General features: G+C 49.6%; 1 protein-coding gene across 1 annotated transcript in view; it reads right to left on the bottom strand.

The window, feature by feature from the left end:
- Nucleotides 1-16,980, bottom strand: part of BIRC6 (baculoviral IAP repeat containing 6) — a 1,973,616-nt gene that overhangs the window by 962,749 nt on the left and 993,887 nt on the right. The window lies entirely within an intron of this gene.

Below are 16,980 nucleotides of genomic sequence, written 5' to 3'. Positions count from 1 at the left end.
CAACCATATGGCCCAAAGAAAGGAACAGAACAGAAACAATCATAGACAGCTAAAAAAATCAGAGAGGACATAAAGAGAAGATTTAACCTATATGGTTACTCTGCGAGAAAAGAGGTGTAGTGGAGCATTGCGTCATGTAAACACAAACTATATATATTTTATATTGGCATTACTTCATACGAGTTTTAAGCATTGTTTACCCGATTCAACCTAATACATTTTACTCTGGGGAACTATCCGATTTGGTCTAAACCTGAGGATGCTGAGCTATGCTCCTGCGATAATTACTCTATTCAAGATACTTTACATTTTGTTTTATTCTGTAAACACTATGCTTTGATTCGGAGGAAGTTCTTGGTTCCCTTACTAAGACAGAAGGGTTTTTCTCAGGCCAAACCTGCCTTACTTTATCTACAACTGCTATCCAATACTTGGGAAATTTTTTGTGCAGCGTCCTTTCTTGTGGCTGCAGCTAGGCTGAGGGGCAGAATCAGACTTACTAGATCCTTATTGCTTGACTAGACATGGTTTGTTCTTATTGTGAACTATTCTTCATGTGATTATCCCTGTTTATGCACTTTAGCTTTCTGAGCAATGAAATAATTTTTATGATTGGTTTTTAGATGAATTTAATAGTGTTATTTATTGTATTTTGTATGTGTTTTTGTATGTAATTGTTGTTCGTGCTTTTATGATTTTAAGTAATCGATTAAAGTGGAATTGAATTGCATTGTTTATCTTTGATTACTTCCAAACTGGTAAATGTGATATTGAGGAGTGTGAAACTCAAAGGGCTTACGGATGAGAACAGAATTATTGTTTTGGGGCAGCATCATTGGAGCACTTTGGTTCTGGGGCTCGGACTACTTCCCCCAGAGGCCCGTGCTGCCGGAGGAAGCCCTGCCATCATGCTAAAAGCGCTGGAGCTTAATGCGGTGCAGGACGTACCCAGGCATGGCCCGGGCAAAGACTGGGCCAATCTGCGCATGTCCGCGGCTGACCGTGGCTGGGCCGACTCTCTAAGCTCTTCATCGCATCGCATGGGTACACTGTGGCATGTTGAAGTATAGACAGCTGGCTTCACATGGGACAGGTCAATGAACTAGAGATTTCTTTTTATCTTCTACCATTGCATGTGAAGATTATTAGGGAGGTCACATATCTATCCATGGAGACTGAACTGGAATCATAACTTTGATTGGCTTGGCACCGGTCATGGGCAGAAAGAAAGTTGGATGCAGTAGGCCTGCATCCACTCCTCCAGTAAAAACTACGTCCATAGATCGCATGCTGGAATGCGCGGTCAATGTTATCAGCAATGAAATTGCTCTGACTGTGCGGAGGCTTTCTTTGAATCTTGGTGGAGATAGTGGGGCGATAGTTGATTTTTTTGCCCCCATCCCCCCGGTCACGGCCCCAGCTTCTCCCTCAAATGATAATCGACACTACCACTGCCCATGGATCGAACACTGATTGTAATGATATCTCACCCTCCGCTACTCCTAATTTGCCAAGTAACAAGGATGTACATCCCGAGCCAACAAGGAAATACAAACTTTGCAAAGGGTGTAACCAAATGGTTAGCTCTGATCCTTCTCCCTCCGATGCTCCGCAAGAGAGCCAGACTGAAGTAGCACACAGCCCTTTAGTTCCTCTCTTACCACTGCATGAGATGAACTGGCTCACTAACACAATGCGTGAACTATTGACAAGTCGATTAGAGTCCTCCTTCGGGATGCTTGGTGTTCAGCTTAGTTCAGAACTTTCCCCCTTGATCTCACAGCTGTATTCTATTAAAGCCAAACTGACTTCTCCCTCACCCAAAGTTGAACATTTGTCCTCCCATATAGGCAGCCATAATAATGGTTCTATTCGGCCTAGCAGCATGATGATAGAAAGTGGCACTCCTTCGGCGGACAGCAGTCCATTAACACCCATTCCTTACAGCAGTTCGACCCCCACGGATAAGTTGTGCCAAGCTCACATATTGAGCAGGCAGGGAGTAGATCCATCACATATTTCAGCACCAATAGCGACTAAATCACCAAAGATGTTCAAACATCGCAACCTTCTATCTCATTACATGTTATTAGTCTTCCCTCTGCTGCTTGCCCTTATGTGGTTGTGTTGATGGGAATACCCTCTTTAAGAAAAGACCAGCATGAATCATATGATGATTTAATAAACCCCCAGACTGGCTAGTCCGTCACAGAGGCATGTCTATTTTCCATGCAATATTTTGTTTGCATGGAGATGTGCATGGATAGGGCCCAACCCACCAAATGCTCCAGGAGACTGTATTGTGGTAAATTTTAGGTCCCCATAGCTGGTACATCAATTGTTATTCAACCCCATGAGCAGTTTTTTGCAAAGCATAGGTTCCGCATTTTCCTTTATTTCCAGGAGTTTGCTAATACAGAGAATTTAGATAATTTTCATTACTTGAAAGGGTGTTTTTGGGTATCATTTATGGATTCTTTAATCAATAGCTGAACACTAGGCACTAATAATAAACAGGTACACGTCACGGATTGCATGTTAAGACCTAAGGGGCAAGTAGGTGTGGCGCACTCTTTAGAACGTTCACTGGTATGCTGAATACTAACGGTTAAGATTCTGGTCCATATGGGCCAAACCTTTTGTTCTCTCCATCTATATTTGGGTTATAGCCTCAAATGCACAGTATCAGCATTGTTATTATCAATCACTCACAATATCGTGATTTATTTCAAAAGAAGTGTTTTTCATATACTCTATGAAGAGTTCTGTCCACCTGTCTAACATAATACACAGTCTTTACCTTGGTGTTAAACTTAATATGATGGAAATGTATTTAATTTAAAAATTTGTTTCCATACATTGGCCTTTTTGTATGTGTTTTTCACTTGTACAGCCTTGAGAAAGTCGTGGGACTACACTCCTTACGCGACGAAACACGTGTTGGCTGTTGGGAGCTATTATGAAGGCCTTTTGAATAAAAAGAAAAAGAGAGAAGACTGGACTTACGATTCATTGTTATATGTTGTTTTTTGTGATTTGTTTTAGCAAACATGAATACCTTAAATACCTGTAATTTACGTGTGCTGGGGAACAAGATGAATATATGCTAGCAGATGCTTTCTTTTGTGGAGTTTGTGGTTCTCTGCACCTTACAGCACCGTCCTAATAAGTAGATCACAGGAGATCGAATGTGTGAATCTTTTCAGTGGCGCCTAAATACCTATACCCAATACCACGTGCCCAATTTGTAAAGATCAAGGAATTTGCCCACAAAATCCACTCTTGCAAAATAATATTTCAGGATCGGATTAGGTTTTATATTTTACTTCTATTTATCACATCGAGGATGATCCGAATACGTTAGCCTCTCTGTGTAATAGGTTACAGAATTCATCACCCCTTTTTATATCTTTGCAGGAAGTGGAACTGGCCATTCAACATACTGCGGGTAAGAAAGCGCCAGGTCCAGAGTCTCCAAACGGGGTAGTTATTGACCTGATGAAATGTATGTCTGAGCTATGGTGGCCCCTTGATTTCCAATGTTTTTAATTGTTGCCTAATGTGAGATGCTGGCTTAGTATATGGTCCTCAATTATTTAGGTGTAAAAGCCTGCACTATTTCAGACAACACTTATGGTAATTTTTGTGGTCTAAGACAACCTTAGAAAGCTCTGTAGCTGTGGAGAGAAGCCTTCCGGCTTAGTCCACAAGGAATGTAAAGCAGAGTGTATTACCAGTACTTAATCTCATGGTATAGGTTAAGTGAAAGAGAATCACACAGTGTAGTTAGAAAAAGAGGAATTTTATAACAAACACTCACTAACAAATTTGTACTCTCTCCTACCTTGAGATAGAAACACAACACACAATACTTAGGAAATAGAGCATGTAAGTAGCACAAATACACAGTGATCTCCAGGGGGAGACCAAACAATTCACTAAAATAGTGGAATGCGAACCACGACTCAAGTCAAGAATGGACCCAGAAGAGGTAGTTGTGTTTGGGACCCCAGGAACCACCAAAGGTTAGTATCCAGGAACCCCACGGCAGACGGATGCAGTGTGTGAACACGACTGCGTGATCAATTCAAGTCAATGGGTAAGTCGCGGTTACAGTTTTACAGAAAGGACCCTTCTCACTGGACCCTGAAGAAACCACGTGAAAGATGGAAGGTTAGACAGTCCCTTCACCCGTGGATACCCAAGGAACCAGGATACCTACACCAGGGAAGCCGGGTGCATAGGTGTCAAGTGTCAGCGGAAACTGTCATAGACCACAAAGGAGGACTTCAGGAAAGATGCCGCTGGAAGAGAAGACTAAGGAGTCCGGTGGAACCCAATGGTGGATTAAAGATGAGAGGTACCTGCAAGAAAAGGGGACTGACTATGTCACTCAGGAGTGACCAGGAGGCACGGTAGACGAATGTACACCGATGTCGGAGATGCAGGTGAGGTTGATGGTGCCCCTGAAGTTGCAGCTGTGCGGACAAGGCTATGCTGTAGAAGACCAGGAGCCGATCACGAGCTGTCCCACATCGGATGTCGAGGGCCAAGGGGTCAGTGTCCAGCAGGGGCACCAACAAGCCTTGACAGCAGTAAACAACATGGTCACTGAAAAGGGTGCAGTGTCGGGAGCAGCAAGGTCAAGTGACTCACCACAATAAGGTAAGTTGGAGCAGCCCGAGCAAGCTGGGGAGCCCACTGAAGCTACAAAAGACACTCAAGAGGACCCACGGGCCGAAGGCACAGGATTTGTGAGAGGACCTCGAGCAGCTCGCCAATGAAGAAGGCCCATGGTGTAGAGGAAGCCGGAAGAACTCTGGAGAAGAGAGCAAACAAGCCTTGGCAACGGCAAGCCGACCCTGTGCACAGGGGTTCTGTTCCCGCGGTTCAGACAAGGGATACTGGCCTCAAACTCGGTATGAAGACAGTGCAGGCCTCGAGGGAGCTGCAGAACCCCCACCGGTGTTGCTGAACATTTCAGAGTTCGTGGGAGCCCAGGATCAGCAGACCGGTCAGCTGTGTTGTGGTGCCTGCAGATGCAAGGCAGTGACTCTTTCACTCCACGGGAGACTTGGATGTCCACAGGCCTGGTGAAGAACATGAATGGAGCACGGGCACAGATGTTGCAGAATACCAGCAGGACGACCAGACTAGGAGCAGCAGTAATCTTCTCAGGTGCAGTCTCGGTTCCCAAAGCAAAGTCCACGGTGTCCAGATGGTCAAAGTTGAAGTGGTATGTGATCGGACTCTTGTCTCATGAACAAATCTAGGGGCCCACCCACAGATAAGCTCCGAGGTACCCTTAGGAAAGGGTTGGGACGTTTCAGGGGTTCCAATAAGAGGAGGGGCTGGACAGTGGGGAGGATACTCCAATGTCCTTTGTCCAGTTTCGAACCAGAGCCGGAGCCAACGGCTCCCTGAACTGGGGTATGCAAGGAGGGCTCCAATTGTACCCTTCAAGCAGTCTAAGTGGCGCTAGCAAGCGCCCCCACCCTGTCCCAATACGCCAAACCCTGTCTGGGAGGGGGTCACTCCTCCCTGTGACTGGATACCTATTGTTCTGCCTTCCTCCGCTCGAGCTTGGCTCAGCAGCAGGAGGGCAGAACCATGTCTCTGGCCGGCAGCAGCCCTTGCTTGTTCTCCGGTTCTAGAAGACTGATACCAGGAGCACTGAGGGCCTCCCAGAGAAGCATTACAGTGCATGGAATCATACATGTGGGGGTATGATTCCAACATGTTTGATACCAAACATGACAGGGTTTGTTACAGCCAGTTTAGAGATGGTCCTTGCGTAATGACGCATGGCCACATATTTGTCGTTATGTCTGTTGCACTTACAAACCAGGAGAAAGGACTCTGAAAGTTGTAGGGGTGCCCTGGTCATGCAGGGGCCCTCACACGTAGGACCCAATACCCTGCCTAGAGGATTGAAAGGCCTGCCTTAGGGGTGACTTATACGTTTTAAGTGCAGTGGCCTCAGATATAGTAAAACCTATATCTGTCATATGTGGTGCTAGCACCAGCATACACAGGCTGCAATGGTAGGCCTTTAGGCACCATTTGAGTGGTCTCTCATGTGTGGCATAAAACATGCTGCAGTCCATTGGAAACCCCTGGTGTACCCATACCCTGTGTACTTTAGTACAATATACTAGGGACTTACAAGGATCCCCCAGTAGCCAATCTGGGGGTACCTAGGTACTCTCCATGTCCAATATAGGGAAGAAGCAAAGGCAGGATCACAGTCAGAGTAGTCAGGGAAACATAATGACCCCAGCAGAAATTGGGGGTGACCATGAAAGCAGATCCTAATTGCCAACACCTAACAACCAATATCCCCCACTCCTGGACTATATCAACATTTGTGCCTATATTTAACTATCATTTACAATGCAATAGGTCTCGCAATTACATTGTTTTGAGCTATTGGCATTGAAAATTTTATAAATAATAAAAGTCTCGGAAAGTTAAAAGCATGTACTAAGCACAATACTTTCACTTGTAGAGTACCGTCACTACAGATACATTGTCACCTCACTGAATCCCACAGGAAGGTTTGCTAATAGTGTTCTATGTCCATTCAGTCTTTGGCCTCTCTGCGGAGACTGCAGACACAACTGTCGTTTGACTTAGTGCCGCCCACAGACAGCTTAAAGGTGGAAACGCCTTCTGCTTCGATTGTGAAATAAGATGGCCGCATGCACGCATCCGGGATTACTGTGTACACACGGATGAAATACATAAGCTCCCGCGAGGAAACGCCTTAGCCCAACATTCCCTAAGTTTGCCTGCTCGCCCTGGGCATCTTGCCTAGCCTCTGGTGTTTCGCAGGCCCCCTCTCATGCAGTTTGCCCCCTGAATGCAGACCCTGAACAACGAGCACACCTCCAGACCTTCGCCGTAAAACAAAGATGGCATAAAATAACAAAAGCCTCGGAAAGTTAAAAACATGTACTGAGTACAATACTTTCACTTGTAGAGTACCGTCACTTCTCAGAAGAAAGCGAGCCCAGGTACAACTAAGCCAAAATACCTCCAGCTTGCCCTGGAACAGTAGAGATACATTGTCACCTCACTGAATCCCACAGGAAGGTTTCCTAATAACGTTCTATGCCCATTCAGTCTTCGGCCTCTCTGCGAAGACTGCAGACACAACTGTCGTTTGACTTGGTGCCGCCCACAGACAGCTTAAAGGTGGAAACGCCTTCTGCTTAGATTGTAAAATAAAATGGCCGCATGCATGCATCCGGGATTACTGTGTACACATGGATGGAAGACATAAGCTCCCGCGAGGACGCGCCTTTGCCCAACATCCCCAAGATTTGCCTGCTCGCCCTGGGCATCTTGCCTAGCCTCGGTGTTTCGCAGGCCCCCTCTCATCCAGTTTGCCCCCTGCATGCAGACCCTAAAGAACAAGTTACTTACCTTTGGTAACGATATAGCTGTAAGAAACATTAGTTGGTTAGATTCCTTACCTTAGAATATCCCCAGGCGTCAGGCTGGATCCGGAAAGATTTTTCGTCAGCAATACCCTTGCGCGTCACTAGGTGTCGTCTGCGGCTCCGTGTCCGTCGTCGGTGTACTTAGACGCCGCCCTCGCGCGCTGTCAGTTCTTGTACATAGCTTTCCGCGCCAGGAACGCAGAGCCATGCAAGAGACCGACACTGGTGCCAAATATTCTAGGGTCCTGAAAGGGATAACCTCAATCCTAGATATCGGTTCGCAGAACGGGGAGGATGGGTGGGGCGGTGAGGAATCTAAATAACTAATGTTTCTTACAGATATATCGTTACCGAAGGTAGGTAACTTGTTCATCTGAAAGAAACACGTTAGTTAGATTCCTCACCTTAGAATAGATACCCCAGCAATACCAACCCCGGAGATGGGTGTGCGAACCAAGATCACACCAGAAAGTCCTGGAGAACAGAATGGCCAAAGAAGCCGTCTCTCCGGACTTGGCTGTCCAGGCAAAAATGTTTGGCAAACGTGTGCAACGAGGCCCACGTTGCTGCCTGACAAATGTCCTGCAAGGGGACTCCCCGGCCCATGGGCAGTGGTCGCCACTGTGGCCCAAGTGGAATGGGCCCTCAGCCCTACAGGAGGTTCCTTTTTAGCTAAGGAATAAAAGGCCTTGATACACAAAACGACCCAAAGAGAGATGGTTCGCTTATGCACTGACCGCCCCTTCTTAGCGCCCACGTAGCCAACAAAGAGTTGGTCGTCCACCCGGAACTGTTTGGTGCGGTCCAGATAGAAGGACCGTGCCCGTTTTGGGTCCAGACGGTGGAGCATCTCTTCCTCTTTCGAGGGATGCGGAGGCGGAAAGAAGGTGGGCAGTATAACAGACTGTCCGATGTGAAAGGCAGTTACCACCTGAGGAAGGAAGGACGAGTCCTAAGAACAACTTTGTCCAGATGGACAGAAAGGAAAGGAGGCTTAGAAGAGAGAGCCTGGAGCTCACTCACCCTTCTAGCAGAGGTGATTGCAACCAGGAAAGCAGTCTTAAGAGTCAGAAGACGAAGGGGACAATTATGAAGTGGCTCAAAGGGAGCGCACATCAGATAGGTCAATACTAGATTCAAATCCCACTGAGGCATTACGAAAGGGACAGGAGGAAACATGTGAGTAATGCCCTTAAAGAATCGAGAAACAACAGGGGATTTGAAAAGAGAAGGCTGATCAGGAAGCCGTAAGAAAGCAGAAATGGCTGAGAGATATTCCTTAAGGGTGCCCAGAGCAGAGCCCTGCTGGGCCAGGGAAAGAAGAAAGAGGAGAACCTCAGAAAGTGGGACGGAAAGGGTATCAACAGCCTTTGCTGTGGACCATGCCACAATTTTGTTCCACCAGCAGACGTATATCGATTTTGTGGAGGGACGCCTGGCTTCCAGAATAACGTCACAGACTTCAGGAGGCAAGTCAAATGGCATCAACTGCCGCCGCTCAATCTCCACGCATGGAGGTGGAGGCTGGACAGGTTCGGGTAGAGGACCGTCCCCTGTTGCTGCGACAGAAGGTCCTCCTGAAGAGGCAGGCGGATTGGGGGATCGATCGATAGACTGAGTAGCTCGGGATACCAGTATCTTCATGCCCAATCTAGAGCCACCAAGATGACTTGGGCCTGGTCGCACCTGATCTTCTTCAGCACTCTGGGCAGAAGTGGTATAGGCAGAAAGGCGTACAACAGACCGCAACTCCACTCGCGACGAAAAGCATCTCCGAGCGAGTGCCGCCTTGGAAACTCCAACACGCAGAACTGCTGACATTGCGCAATCTCTTCGGTGGCGAATAGATCTAACCAAGGCTCTCCCCACTGCTGAAAGAGGCCTTGCGCCACGTCCAAGTTTAGACGCCATTCGTGATCCATCATGCACCGGCGGCTGAGTTAGTCTGCTTTGGCGTTCAGAGAGCCCGCCAGATGTTGAACCACCAGGGTGATGCACTGATGTTCCAGCCATGTCCAGAGGCGCAGAGCCACCTGACAAAGGGTCCACGACCCCACCCCGCCCTGTTTGTTGCAATACCACATGGCGGTGGTGTTATCCGTGAACACCTGCACTACACTTCCCCGGACAGAGGGAAGGAATGCCTTCAGTGCAAGTTGGAACGCCCTCAGCTCCAGAAGATTGATATGGAGCCGAGACTCCGCCGGAGACCAGAGGCCTCTGATCTCCGCCTCTCCCATGTGGCCCCCCGATCCCAGGAGGGACGCATCCGTCACTACTACGTGCACCGTTTGGGGTAGGGAGAGGGATCTGCCACTGACCCAATCGCGGTCCGTGAGCCACCACTGCAATTGTCTTGCAGTGCCCTCCGAGATAAAGACATGGTCGGACAGGTTGCCCCGATGCTGGGCCCACTGAAACTTCAGGTCCCACTGCAGAGCCCGCATCCGCCATCTGGCGTGATGCACCAACAGGATGCAGGAGGCCATCAGACCCAGAAGCCGCAGCACCAACCTGACCGAAACCCGGCACAGAGGCCAAAAGATGGGAATCAGAGCCTGAATATCCCGGACCCGCTGTTCCGGAGGATAGGCCCGGAACTGCGCCGAGTTCAGAACCGCTCCAATGAAAAGGAGCTTCTGGGAGGGACTCAGATGCGACTTCGCAACATTGATGGAGAACCCCAGCAAATGCAAGAGGCCAGCCGTAGTCTGGAGGTGGGAGACGACTGCCTGGGGCGAGCCCGCCTTTAACAGCCAGTCGTCGAGATAGGGGAAGACTGGAACCCCTAATCTGCGCAGATGAGCTGCGACCACCGCCATCACTTTCGTGAACACCCAAGGGGCACTGGTGAGGCCGAAGGGGAGCACGGTAAACTGAAAATGCTCGTGGCCCACCATGAACCGCAGGTAACGCTGGTGGGCCGGCAGGACGGGGATGTGAAAATAAGCGTCCTACAAGTCCAACGCTACCATCCAGTCTCCAGGGTCTAGGGCAGCCAGAACCTGAGCTAATGTGAGCATCTTGAACTTCTCCTTCCGGAGGAAGGCGTTGACGCTCCTGAGGTCCAAGATAGGGCGCAGGCCCCCCATGCCCTTCTTGGGAACCAGAAAGTAGTGGGAGTAACAACCTTGTCCTACTTCTGGGCCAGGAACGCCAACAGGGCAGTAACTTCCTCCTGCAGAAGTTGCAAGTGATCCGACATGCGGTGGTACTGCGGTGGCATGGCTGGAGGGGTCGCCTCGAAGGGGAGGGAGTAGCCCCTTCGGACGATTTGCAGCACTCACCTGTCCGACGTGATGGTACGCCAGTGGAGCAGGTGATGACGAACTCTGCCTCCCACTGGCATCAAATGGGCCTGAAAGCTCAGACTAGGAAGGCTTTGAGTCAGATGCTGCGGGAGCAGATGTGGACTGACCGGCTCTGTCCCCCTGCTTCGCCACGGCGGAATCCACGTCCGACCGCGTTGAGTTTGGTTCTGCGGCCTGTGGCTGGACGAATGTGCGGGGGCGCCCCTCCCTTGGCCACGAAAGGGGCGCAAAGTGGAAGTTTGCGGGCGCGGGTCGAGAGGCCTAAGGACTGGGCCGTAGCCATTGAGTCCTTAAAGCGCTCCAGCGCACTATCTGCTTTGTCGCCAAAAAGGTGACAGGCATCGAAGGGTATGTCCATGGGGGTTGCTATGGACATACCCTGAACATTTCATGGACCTCAGCCAGGCGTGACGAGGAATCGCCACAGTCGTCGCAAACGCTCTACCCAGCGAGTCGGTGGTGTCAAGTCCACATCGAATGGAGTACCGTTCTGTGTCCCACCCCTCAAAAAGAGCCTGGGTGAGCCGTGTCCTGGCCTCCTCCGGACACTGGGGCAGCACGTCCGCCACCACATCCCACAAGGAGTGGGTATAACGGTTCAAAAAGGCACGCGGTATTAATGGACCGCAACCCCAAACTGAGGGAGGAAAACAGTTTCTTCCCAAACTGCTACAACCTTTTGGATTCCCGATCCGGAGGAGCGGAGGGGAAGGCGGTCTGGGACGTAGAGGCCTGGATAACCAGACTCTCAGGGGTGGGGTGTACCGACAAAGCTGGGGTCGCCCGGAGCAGGGCGGTGGTGCCGGGCCACGTTCCGATCCACAGGAGACTGTGGAGGGCTTGGACCAAGTGCCCATCAGAACGTCGGTGAGGGCCTCATTGAACTGCAGGAGAGCAACCCCCAGCTCGTCTGCCCAGTCCTGACTTAACTGGCACTGCTGTGCCAGAGGGTCCTCAGACCCCTCCCAGTCCTCCCCTTCATCCGTCTCCTGGTATACAGGTAGAAAGGACGGAGCCGGGTTATAGATGAAATGCTCATGCATCAGCGCCGGAAACGGTGCCGGGCAGCGCCGTTCCGACGCCGGACCCGGACTGAAACTAGGGACGGCGGCGTCCGAAGTTGGCGCCGGGTGCGGCACCATAGGGGTCGGCGCTGGCGGAGGGGTTGTAGGGTCAACCGGTGTGAGAAGTTGGCCTGATGTATGATGTCACTAGTTCTAGTGTACACCTTATATCAGTCCAAACAACCCTTATGGTGATTGGTTGTAAAGTCAACCTTATAGACCAGCTATCCTAGTGGTAGCATGGACAAGAGCAGTCTTAGGCTAAACTCTGAATGGCATGTGAAGCCAGCTGTGATACCATATATAATCCCTTGAATACCAAATGAAAGGACACCACAACAGATATATATAAAAATAGAATGTATTTATTCTAGTCAAACCCTCAGCACTCTTTATGAGATTAGAGGTAAGTACAACACAGTCTTATTTAAGCATACATTAAGTCACACAGGTAAGTAATCCAGTTAGGCCCTAGGGGCCACGCAAACCATATACTAAGTAAGTGGTATAAGGACCACTGTCACGGAAATAGGATAGGCCTAGGGAATCGCTGGGGCTACACTACACTAGCAACAGTTAGGAAGTGGGAGGCCCACGGGATTCAGGTGCAGAGTGGAAACACTCACGCGTAATGCGTAAAAGTCAATAGAATCACTAGCAGTTAGAAATAAGCAGTTTTAGGACACTTCTGGTATAGCTAGAAAGTCGAGACTCGGAAACTAGACCCTAGGATAGTCAATACCCTTGTGAGCACCGAAGTACCCAAGTTACCTAGCCCACGGGCTGCGGGTGCATAGGTGTGAACTTGCGTCGGCTTTCGTCGTGGACTTCTATGGATGCCTGAAGGAAAGTTGCTGACAGGCAGTCAGTGAAGAGTGTCCGGTGGATCCCAAGGCTGGGATCAAGAAGAGAGGAGACCTGCAAGCAGAAGGGACAGAGTCAAGGTCACTAGCCAGTGACCACGTGGAACCAGGAAGGAACCAGGCGATGTCGTGAAGATTGCAGGTGCAGGTGAAGCTTGTCGCTGCAGCCACGAGGACCAGGGAACGTCGAGGACGACCAGGACCAGGAGGCGAGCTGTCCCACAAAGGCTCTTGCTGTCGGCGGCGTCGAAGTTGGACTAGGACTCACCAAGCCTTGGCAAGCGGAACCCACGAAGAACGGAGGACTTGCTTCTGGTGCAGACCAGGAAGTTAACAAAGAGAGGGAGTGAAGAGGATTCCTGGTAGAACCTACCTCCTATGTCGTAATTCAAATAAACAATGTGGGTCTACTCAATGTGATATAGAAATGTTTTTTATTTTGTTATTTTCAAATAGTGAATCAATAATGCAGTGCTTTTTGTGATGTCAATAAAGGCACTGAGCGTTTTTTTTAAAATACCCCAACACACTATGAATTCCCATAGTGTCATGCTTCATCATGGAGGTCTTCCCGTCCCTCTACGGGGCGGGGCGTGCTTCGACCAATATATAAATGGGAGCACTGTTAGGTGAAAGAAGAAGACTATGTGTAAGGTGATGGTGAGTGTGATAGGGTTAGTGAGTGAATTCAAAATTTAAAAATCCTCTAGCTAGTGGAAAAAACAGACTTTATTCTATTCCCTAGCTGAGAATATTAAAAAATGGGGTTGCGTAGGGGGTGTATGTCAATTAGATACTCCCTACTGGGTCAACATGTTTCGTAAGCAGTCCCCACTGCTTTACTCATCAGGACCTAAAAAATTCTTATTATGTCCCTACTACACTCGGAATCTTAATAGGGTTGTATGCCTATTCGTTGAATTATCACTCCTCCAAATTTAGAGAATGATTAAAGGTACATTGACCTCCGTTGATAGAAAATATCGTATCTTCGGTGTTTCATAAGGGATGATTATCCAAATCCATGAGCTGGCATCGGGGAAAGGGGGGGGGGCCTCCTACCAAGCAATTTTGAAGGGTTACTCCTCACCTCAGCTTTCCGCCGTGCTGCTCGGCGGAAAGCAGGAAACCTATTGTCCAAGCCTCCCTTGCCGGGATCACTCCCAGCAGCAGGAGGTCAGACTTGTGTCTGTGGCAGCAGCATCCATTTTGTGATGCTGAGGCTTTGGTTAGAGTTAAACAGCAAAGTAGGATTTTAACATGTCTCTCCCTCTAGAAGGGAGGAATAATATCCTCATCCCCAGAAATGGGATGGGGGTATTATTCCAAAGTGTTAGACACCTTACACGACATGTTTTGATAAAGCCAAACCATAGTTACCATAACCGTTTAAGATTATAAGGTACTTTAAGAGTATATGGTAGGCTATATCATAGAACAGCTATAAGGACATGGTCCCGAAAGCTGCAGACAGGCTCAGCTCATGCTAGAGCACCATCTCACATGTTACCAAGCACTCTGCCTCCAGGATTGTTAAGGCCTGCCATAGGAGTGGCTGATAGGTACACATGTGTCTATTTTAAGGGTAGATATAGGTATACTGTGAGAAAGTGCCATCTTTCTTGCATGGTATGCCCCCACTTTTTGCTAAATTGCTGAATGTACTTCGATTGAGTGTACCCTGGGTTCCTGCCAATCAGGTGCCCAGGGCCTATGTTCCTTCCTTAAACCACACAAACTCCAAATTGGCAAACCCTAGCCACATGTCAGCCCCTAGTAAATGGTACCCTAGGTACCCAGGGCCTTGTGGCCAGGGAAGGCCTCTAAGGGCTGCAGCACTCATTGTGCCACCCTCAGAGGCCCTGTACCCTTACACACACACTGCCCTTGCAGGCTGAGTGTCTGGGTGCAGGACAAAACAAAGAGTCGACATGGCACACATCACTGTGTACCATGCCCATCACCTACACTGCCAAGGCATTTGTCAGCCACCCCTCTAGCTGGGTGCATTACGCCTATGGTGTGGGCACAGGAGCAGGAGCCCTGTGCCCCTACAGTACCCGGGTCCATTCCTGGGCACTGTAAGTGCGGTGCTGTCATTTAAGAGTGCATGGTGCTGAGAGCTTGTCAAACACGAGCTCCACAGCACCATATTGGCAACACTGAAGCCTGGGAAGTTTGGTATCAAACTTCTCAGCACATTGAACCCACACTGATGCCAGTGTAGGATTTAATGTACTAAGCACCCCAGAGGGCATCTTAGAGATGCCCCCTTACAGCTAACTTACAATCCACGTCTGCTCTGAGGCTGCCCAGGCTGCCACACAGCAGACACGTTGCTGGACCCCTGGGTGGGAGAGCCCCTGCTCTCCCGGGCCTGCAACAATGCACATCCTGGGCGAGGTGAGAAATCTCCTCCCCCAGGATGAGCAAAGGGAAGCTTCAAAGGCAGGCCGCCATTTGGAGTTTCCCCAGGCCACTGCAACCCCCCACTCTGGCGGGAAGCTTGGCCGGAAACCCCATACAAGGACAGGGGATGTGCCAGCCTGCCCACCCCACCCCTCAGGTGGGGGAGGCGAGGTGAAGCACATCTCCGGGCTCTCGCCATCTTGAAGATGGGAGGCCCTACCCTATCAGGATTAGGCTACTGCCCCCCTCCCACAGGAGAGAGGCAGGATAGGGGGTGTACCCACCCCAGGTCAAGGACCCATTGGTCCCTGGCCTTCACCTACCTATAACGCCCCTAAATCTAGTATTTAGGGGCCCCCTGAACCTTCCTTCCTCAGATTCCAGATAGAAGATTACAAGAAGAGCAAGAAGAACAAAGACCTGCCCTGCAGCTGCTAAAAAGAGAAGAAGACACCAACTGCTTAGGCCCCAGCCCTACCGGCCTGTCGACTCTCGAACCTGCACCAGCGCGGCATCTCTCGTGGCCAGCAACCTCACCAACCCCGGAGGACCTGGCTACCTTTTGGCTCTAAGCCCCTGGGACTCCCATGAGTAGAGGCTCTACTCAAGAAACCTATTTTTAACCCCTGGCAGCAGCCCGGAACCGCGGACCCAACACACTCTGCACCAGCCAAGCCTGGCCAGTGCCGGAGTGGACAAAGACCCTGAGGACGACCCCACGGCAACTGTGACCCCGAGTCCGGCACCCAAGGACCCCCCTCGACATCCAGGAGGAAGCCTGCAGCCTCAGAACCAAGTGCCACCCCAACCGCGATCAACCAGAGGGTAAGATTCCCGACGTCAAAAGGCACCCCTGCACCCGGCGCCCTGCGGCCCCCTGTGCCCAATCCCGGGGTACCCACCTAACCTACAACTACCCAACTTACCTCTCGAAGTGGTGGTGGCACCTGAAACCTCCTCGTCCCCGAGCCTGCAGCCTTTTTCCAAACCGGAACATTCCCATTGATTTCCATTGAGCGTCCGAGGGCTCAAAAGCACCCTGCACCCAGCCGCCCGAGTGGCCCTGGCAGTGCCCTCTCTACACTAACCTACTTCCCCACTTGCCCTGAGTAAGTGACCAGGAGCCCAGCTCCCACTGCCGCGTGGCTTGCCAGACAGCAGCCACCAACCAAGGCCCCCCTATCCCTCATAGGATAACATTGGGCCTAACTCTCTCTGCACCCGGCCGTCCTGAAACCGCTGAGGGTGAACCAACTGTACCTACCTGACACTGGGGGACCCCTGAGTCCATGCCCGGAATTTCAACTCTGCCAGTCGAGTACTTACCCTTAAACCGCTAACTTCATTTTCCTCATAGGGTAACATTGACTGGCTTTTTCTTCAAAAATCTTCTAAGTGTGAACTTTTCAAAACTGCAGAAATTCACCAAAAATCAGCCAAGTGACAAAAACGAATTTACTCACCTGCTCCTAGGTGAGCTCCCAGTGCTGGATCTTGGTGCCCAGCCCTAACCCTGAAAAGTGTTCACAACTATACTTACCTCTTACTCATTTTTCTCCCATAGGAAACCATTGTCTGCTTTTCTGTGAAATTTCTTCTAAGTGTCTATTTTTGCAAATTTGAAATATTCTTTTAAAATCGTACCATTTCTGCAAACGAAATTACTTACCTGCTTTTGATAAGGACCCCAGTCCTGGGTCTAGGTACCCAGTCCTGGATTACTAAAGTAACGATAAAGTACTCTACCTGAAATTTGAATTTCTTGCCATAGAGATCCATTGAATGTTTTCTTTGAAATATTTTCTAAGTGCTAACTTTTGAAATAGCTAAATATTATTTAAAAATCATTACAGTTATTAAGTCGACTTTCATCACTTGATTCTGAATA

The sequence above is a fragment of the Triturus cristatus genome, chromosome 6 (genome assembly GCF_964204655.1).
Source record: "Triturus cristatus chromosome 6, aTriCri1.1, whole genome shotgun sequence".
NCBI lineage: Eukaryota > Metazoa > Chordata > Amphibia > Caudata > Salamandridae > Triturus > Triturus cristatus.
Note: the sequence above shows the minus strand (reverse complement) of the source record. Positions and strands in the feature narration are given on the sequence as shown.